Genomic DNA, 6,163 nt, shown 5'->3' on the forward strand with positions numbered 1-6,163 from the left:
GCTGGGCTAGGGAGACTATTGTGTGTAGACTATGCTGGGCTAGGGAGACTATTGTGTGTAGGCTATAAAAAATGCAGAATATGAACGGACTGGATATTTTCAACTATATGATTCTGAATCTGATTTTATCCACAGCTGATATTAACTAACAAGTTAGTAGGCTGTGTATTATTGTTCTTATTGTTGGTTATGAATGAAAATAAAAAAATATATGTCATTAGCCTATATTGTTAATGTATTATCTGTAATAACCTAATAATAGATGTTGAAGGCTCAGGAACAAGAAATAGTGGTTGGAGTTGGCAAGAGTTTTTACTATCCACTTCGGTGTTAATGTTGTTTTTGAAAATCTATTTTAACTTTTCAAAAACCGCCGCCATCGATATAGGCATATGGGAATAGTAAAGCAAGTATTTTCAGGGCAACTGAGTTGTAGCGGGAGAGAGAGAGGGAGGGAGGGGCGTGGGTCACCTTTTGTGGAAATACATCAACCAAGACTGCCACCGGCATCAGATTTCTCGCTGTGAGAGAGAGAGATAGCGCTCGCTTTATTGAGAGAGACGGAGAGAGAGAGAGAGAGAGAGAGGGCGAGGGAGAAACAACACTGGACGACTGAAGACTTGCTGCTGCCACAAATACATAACGACAGAAACAGCTAAAGAAAAACAGCTAAAGACATCTGTACAAGTTACAGATCGAGCCATGGACGGGATGGTAGCATTTGGACGCACGTGTCTCTTGTGCGCCTTGCTGCTCTGCTTTTCAATGCAAGGTAAGACTTCGATTTCACGCGTCCCCGTCTAGTTTATATTAGAAAGTAAATGTTGTTTCAGCCCGCTGCTGCCCGTTCCTCTTGGCTGGAGGCTATGAATCTCTTCATTGCCTGTACGGTTGTTTCTTCTTCAACTATCGCAGTGCGTTATATCATAGTAGGATATGGACTGCATATCACATTACGAAAGTGTTTTAAATGCGTTAGTGGGTTATACAACTTTATTGTACCATGTGCATATTTTGTTTCCTTTGGCAATTTGTTCTTGTCACCCGCTTTATGTGAAAACAACCTGTTCTTGAGTGCCAGACCGTGCCAAAATAACAGGTGTAAATCGAGACTTTGAAAATCTCGGAATTTTTGTCTGGAGAAATGCTGGACTTGTCAGTGAACTATTTTTAAATTATTAGAGAAAACATACTTACATGTAGGCCAACTCTTTGATGCGCAGCACATTTTGAACGAAGTGACGGATCATGTTAAATTCGTGAGATGTTTTAGGGGTTAACCCAGACTGCACTTTTCCTTTGTAGTCGTGTGGGAACCCCTTGCTTTGCAGTAGAGTGCACTTCTGAGCGTACAACGGACTGCAGTAGTCTCGGCCGGAATGGCCACTATGTATTTGATCTATGATCAATGAGCTAGCTGTTCAGAATGCGTCGGATGGGGTGTGATGTGCCTCGGACTATACCGAGTGTTATTACATTGATTGATATGTGGGCCTTTATGAATTAAGGGTAGGCCTACTCACAACCTTACCGGTAGATAACACTAACAATAACACTTATGATTTATTTGTAGTTTGCTTTATCTGCCCCACATTTGAGCAACGTTTCATGCTTTTAAACGCTATCATTGAGTTTTTCCACTCCACTGTTCTCTTGTCTCGTATGGATAAAAAGGTTACTAGGCTACATACATGTTGAGTTATATAAATAACGAGTGCGTTTCTATAGGCTGTTTGGTCTTTTAGGGTGGGGTGTGCCCATTTGGCCAAGGCACTGCATCTCTCTCTGACCAAGCCACTGCATCTCTCTCTCTATTTCTCTCTCTCCCCCTCTCTCTCTGCTTATCTATTGCTCTCCCTCACCACTGCCTCTCACTCATCTTTTTTTTATCTCTATCTGCAACTTTCTGTCTTTCTCTTTTTTTCCTCCATCAAAACTCCCCCTCTTTATCTCCCCAATCTGGATCTCTGCCTATCTGAGTTTAACTGGCTGGTGTTCAGCAACACCCCTCCCTCTCTCTACACCCATCCCTCCTTTTTCTCTGCATCCCTCCCTCTCGCCGGCTCCATTCATCCCTCGCTCTGCACCATGCTTCACTCTCTCCAGCTCCATCCCTCCCTCTTTCCAGCGACCCTCCCTTTTCCCCTTAAACCTCTACCACACCGCTCTCAGATCTCCAATTCCACTATCCTGTCCTCTCCACCCCTGCTCCTCCTCCCTCCATCCACTCTTCACCTTGTCTTTGAGACAGTTGTTTTCCGGGCTGTGTGTATATGAGCCCAGTCTTTCATGATGCCACTGTGTAGATTGTGTGTCTGAGACTAAACAGGTGTCTCTACTAAAAGCCAGAGCCAGCTAATGGAAGGCCTGGTACCTCACGTAGGAGGCTGGATACAGCAGTGGGTGGTGCCTTGATTGTAGCTAAATGAGCTCCTGTTCTTAGCTCATCCAGTCCCCACCCCTGGCCCTTTAGTCTGTACATAGGACAGTATGAAACACTGTAGTGCCCGCCTCCACGGCAACCAGTCCAGGTCAAGGACACCAACACCACCAACCACACACACACTCAGCATCTACAGCACACGATTTCACACACACCACACACACACGACACAGACGAACCAGGTACGCACACGACAGTACTCCATAAAAACACACGCTTTAATAGTTTTGAATTTAAACTGGTCACTGTTCTATTTTGGTCCTACCCTATATTCCTGTCTGGCTCTGTCTCTCTCCCTCTGATCTCCATTCCTCCCTTCTTCTCTTCCCTCGCTCTAAGACGCTTTTTGTTTGGGTAATGGTTGGCTGCATGGAGGGAGTCATTTGATCAGTTGTTGTGGTTGATTACTGTTTGTGTACTCTGTTTGGACTACTGTTTTTGCACAGCCCAGAGAGGATACGGGAGAAGGTCCTGCGTGTGATGTGTGCGTTGTATAGGGTCTGGCCTGGGATCGTTTTTAAATCAACCTGGAGAGATGTTTGACCCATAGATTTAGACTTATTTTTTATTTTACTTAAAAATAAGTCACACCCCTTCCCCTCTCTGTTTTCCTCAGCAAACATCCCAGTGTTTGCTTCACCCTCTCTTCTTTCTTTTCTTTCTTCTTTCTTTTCTTCTTTCTTTTTCTTTCTTCTTCCTCTCATCTTTCTCTCTTTTCGCTCTCGCTCTCTTCTCCTCTCTCTCGTCGTCACGCGCTCTCTCTCTCTCTCTCATCTCTCTCTCTCTCCTCTGCTCTCTCTTCTCTCTCTCTCTCCTCTCTCTCTCTTCTCTCTCTCTCTACTCTCTCTCTCTCTCATCTCTCTCGTCTCTCTCTCCTCTCTCTCTCTCTCGTTCTCCTCTCCTCTCTCTCTCTCTCTCTCTCTCTCTTCTCTCTCTCTCTCTTCTCTCTCTCATCTCTCTCCATCTCTCTCTCTCTTCCTCTCTCTCTCTCCTTCTCTCTCTCTCTCTCTCTCTCTCTTCTCTCTCTCTACTCTCTCTCTCCTCTCTCTCTCTTCTCTCTCTCTCTGTGTGTGGTGTTCTATTCCATCCAAACAACAGTCTTTAAACAGTAAAACGACACACAGGGTTCAAAGACAGGAGCAGGGACAAGAGAGAGATTGGGGAGGAGGACAGAGAGATGATTGGGAGGGAGGAGAGAGATGGGAGGAGGGAAAGAGAGAGTAAATTGGGGAGGGAGGAGAGATAGACTGGAGAGCGGAAAAGCTGTATACTATGCCTTTGATTTTCCATGGTTTGCCTCTGCTTCAAACCAGGCTGTCTTGTGTTTCATTAGTTGGTTCATGGGTTTCGGAGGGGAGAGGCACAACAATAGGGAGAGAGGATGAGATTCAAGGATAGGGAAGAGGCGTTGATACAGCGACTTATTGTGTTACTGCAAGTTTCCCCATTATTTTGCTCGTCCTCAAGGGATGAAGATGAAAAAGATGATTGATGATAGTGGAAGAGGAGGTGCGGGGTCCGTAGGGTCATTATTAGTGGCAGCCTTGAAAGGAGAAGAATGGGGGTTGGGGGGCCTGTATTTGCAAAGGAACATTTAAAATTCAAAAGCTATTCGGGGAGACAAGGTTAAGTGCTGCCGATTGCATTCAGTGGGAGTTGCAGTAGAAAAAACATGCTGCGCCAAAGAAGCCTCATTCAGGGATCCATGTTGCTTTTTAGCTTCAGCCACACACCAGAGAGGAGGGTTTGGCTATTAGAGAGCGTACTAAGTATAAGTCTGTGTCGGCGGAGGGAGAGACGATAGGAAAGGATCATGGCCTACATATTCCATCCTATTGCATGCTAACAATATGGCAAACCTCCATCGTGTTTCTTGGTCAGCAGTTGTTCTGGTTTGTCCAGACTGAAAGAGGAGATCACACATGCCTCACACACACAACCACCAATACACACCACACACACACACACACACAGCACACACACACCACACACCACATCACAACACACACACACACACACACACACACACACACACACAACACACACACACACCACACACACACACACACCACACACACACACACACATAAAGTCGAATTAGTAATACCAATTAGAGAAGTCTGTGGAAAACCCATGATCTGCGCGCTGAACCAGTTTTACCGGCAGCCAAAAACCAAACTCCTAACCCCTCTGGATGGTCCCCCGTTTCCCCTGTCTGTCTGCTGTTCCTGAGCTGGTCTTGGGTCCTGTGGAGCCTTCCTTCAGTCTGTTTGACTTCTCAGACGTCAACAGTTGCCTCAACACGCAGTTGATGAACGCCCTTCTCCTCTCCCGCCCTGTGTCCCTTCACACCGTTGCAGACATGCTTACGAAGGCTAGTAGGACGGAACTAGAAGGAAGCTGCAGATGACCAGTGTTAGTGGAACCTTGTGGACTGTTTCCACCCCTGACTAACGTGGTTGTTTCAGGACTCGCATTACGAGTCTTTAAATGGTAGACTAAAGGTTTTGAGAGAGTGGAGTGATTGTTTTGCTGTTTGAAACGCACTCCCTGTGATTGTGAGTTGTTTGCCCCCTCGTCAGTCAGTGCAGTCAGTCAGTCAGTCACTGTCAGTCAGTGGCAGTCGTGTTAAGCTTAAGGATGGCTTACACAACTGCTGTTGTGTTAACAGAGGGCTTCTTTTCAATCTTATCGCAATCCACATTGGAATGTGGACAGAGAGTTCACCAGCTAAAAGACTGTGGTGTTGTTTCTGTGATGTGTGTGTGGTGTGGTGTGTGGTGTGTTGTGTGTGTGTGTGTGTTGTGTGTGTGTTGTGGTGTGTGTGTGGTGTGGTGTGTGTGTGTGTTTGGTGTGTGTTGGTGTGTTGGTGTGTGTGTGTGAGGCAGGGATTTAATCACTATTATTTTTTCTTCTTTCATCTCCAGTTCAATGTTGTCTCAATTCTGTTAAGGAGACATATATTCCTCACTGTGAAAGACAGTTTGAGTCCTGAGATGTGTAACAATGTAGTTCATGGTTTTCTGGGACATGGTTAACCTCACTGTTTGACAAACCTCTGCTATAAGAAATTATTCACGGAGAGGAGGAGCAGGAGTTAGAGATGGAGCCAGGAAGGACAGGTCGCAGGAAGCAGAGGTGGGCAGGAGGACAAGGTCGCAGGAGAGACAGGCTCGCAGGGAGCGACAGGTAGTGGAACCGAGAGAACAGGTGGAACAGGAGGACAGGTGAACGCAGGAGAGCAGGGTCGGCAGGAGGATCAGGTGGAGAAGAGGACATGTTCGCAGGAGGACAGGATTGAGCAGGAGGAACAGGTTGAGCAGGAGACAAGTGAGAATCAGGACGAGGAGGTGGAAACGGAGAGAAAGGTGGAGCAGAAGAGAGAGTGGAAGAGAGAACAGACCTCGAAAGGCTAGTGGATACATGGAGGGAATGTGTGTGTGGACATGTGGTGTGTTCACCAATATTCAGCTTAGTAGTGTGTATGAAAGTGTACTGATTACTGTATACTATATTTTAGTCACTGTGTGTGTGTGTGTAGTGTGTTGTGTGTGTGTGTTGTGGTGGTTAACAGTGTTCGCGGTCGTGCGTGTTGATCCAGTAGAGGTCGACTGATTTAAATCGGAAATGGGCGTTAATAGGGCCGATTTAAGTTTTCATAACAATTGGATATCTGCATTTTTGGAACACCGATTATGGCCGATTACATTGCATGCCATT

At 46.0% G+C, this 6,163-nt stretch overlaps 1 long non-coding RNA gene across 1 annotated transcript in view; it reads left to right on the forward strand.

Moving 5' to 3' along the window:
• The first annotated feature begins 502 nt into the window (after nt 1-502).
• Nucleotides 503-6,163, forward strand: part of LOC112073492 (uncharacterized) — a 76,481-nt gene continuing 70,820 nt past the window's right edge. Inside the window, exon 1 of the long non-coding RNA XR_002894543.2 lies at nt 503-772. This is a non-coding gene — a long non-coding RNA (uncharacterized lncRNA). The remainder of the gene's footprint in view (nt 773-6,163) is intronic.

This window comes from Salvelinus sp. IW2-2015, unplaced genomic scaffold, assembly GCF_002910315.2.
Source record: "Salvelinus sp. IW2-2015 unplaced genomic scaffold, ASM291031v2 Un_scaffold2276, whole genome shotgun sequence".
Classification (NCBI taxonomy): Eukaryota; Metazoa; Chordata; class Actinopteri; order Salmoniformes; family Salmonidae; genus Salvelinus; species Salvelinus sp. IW2-2015.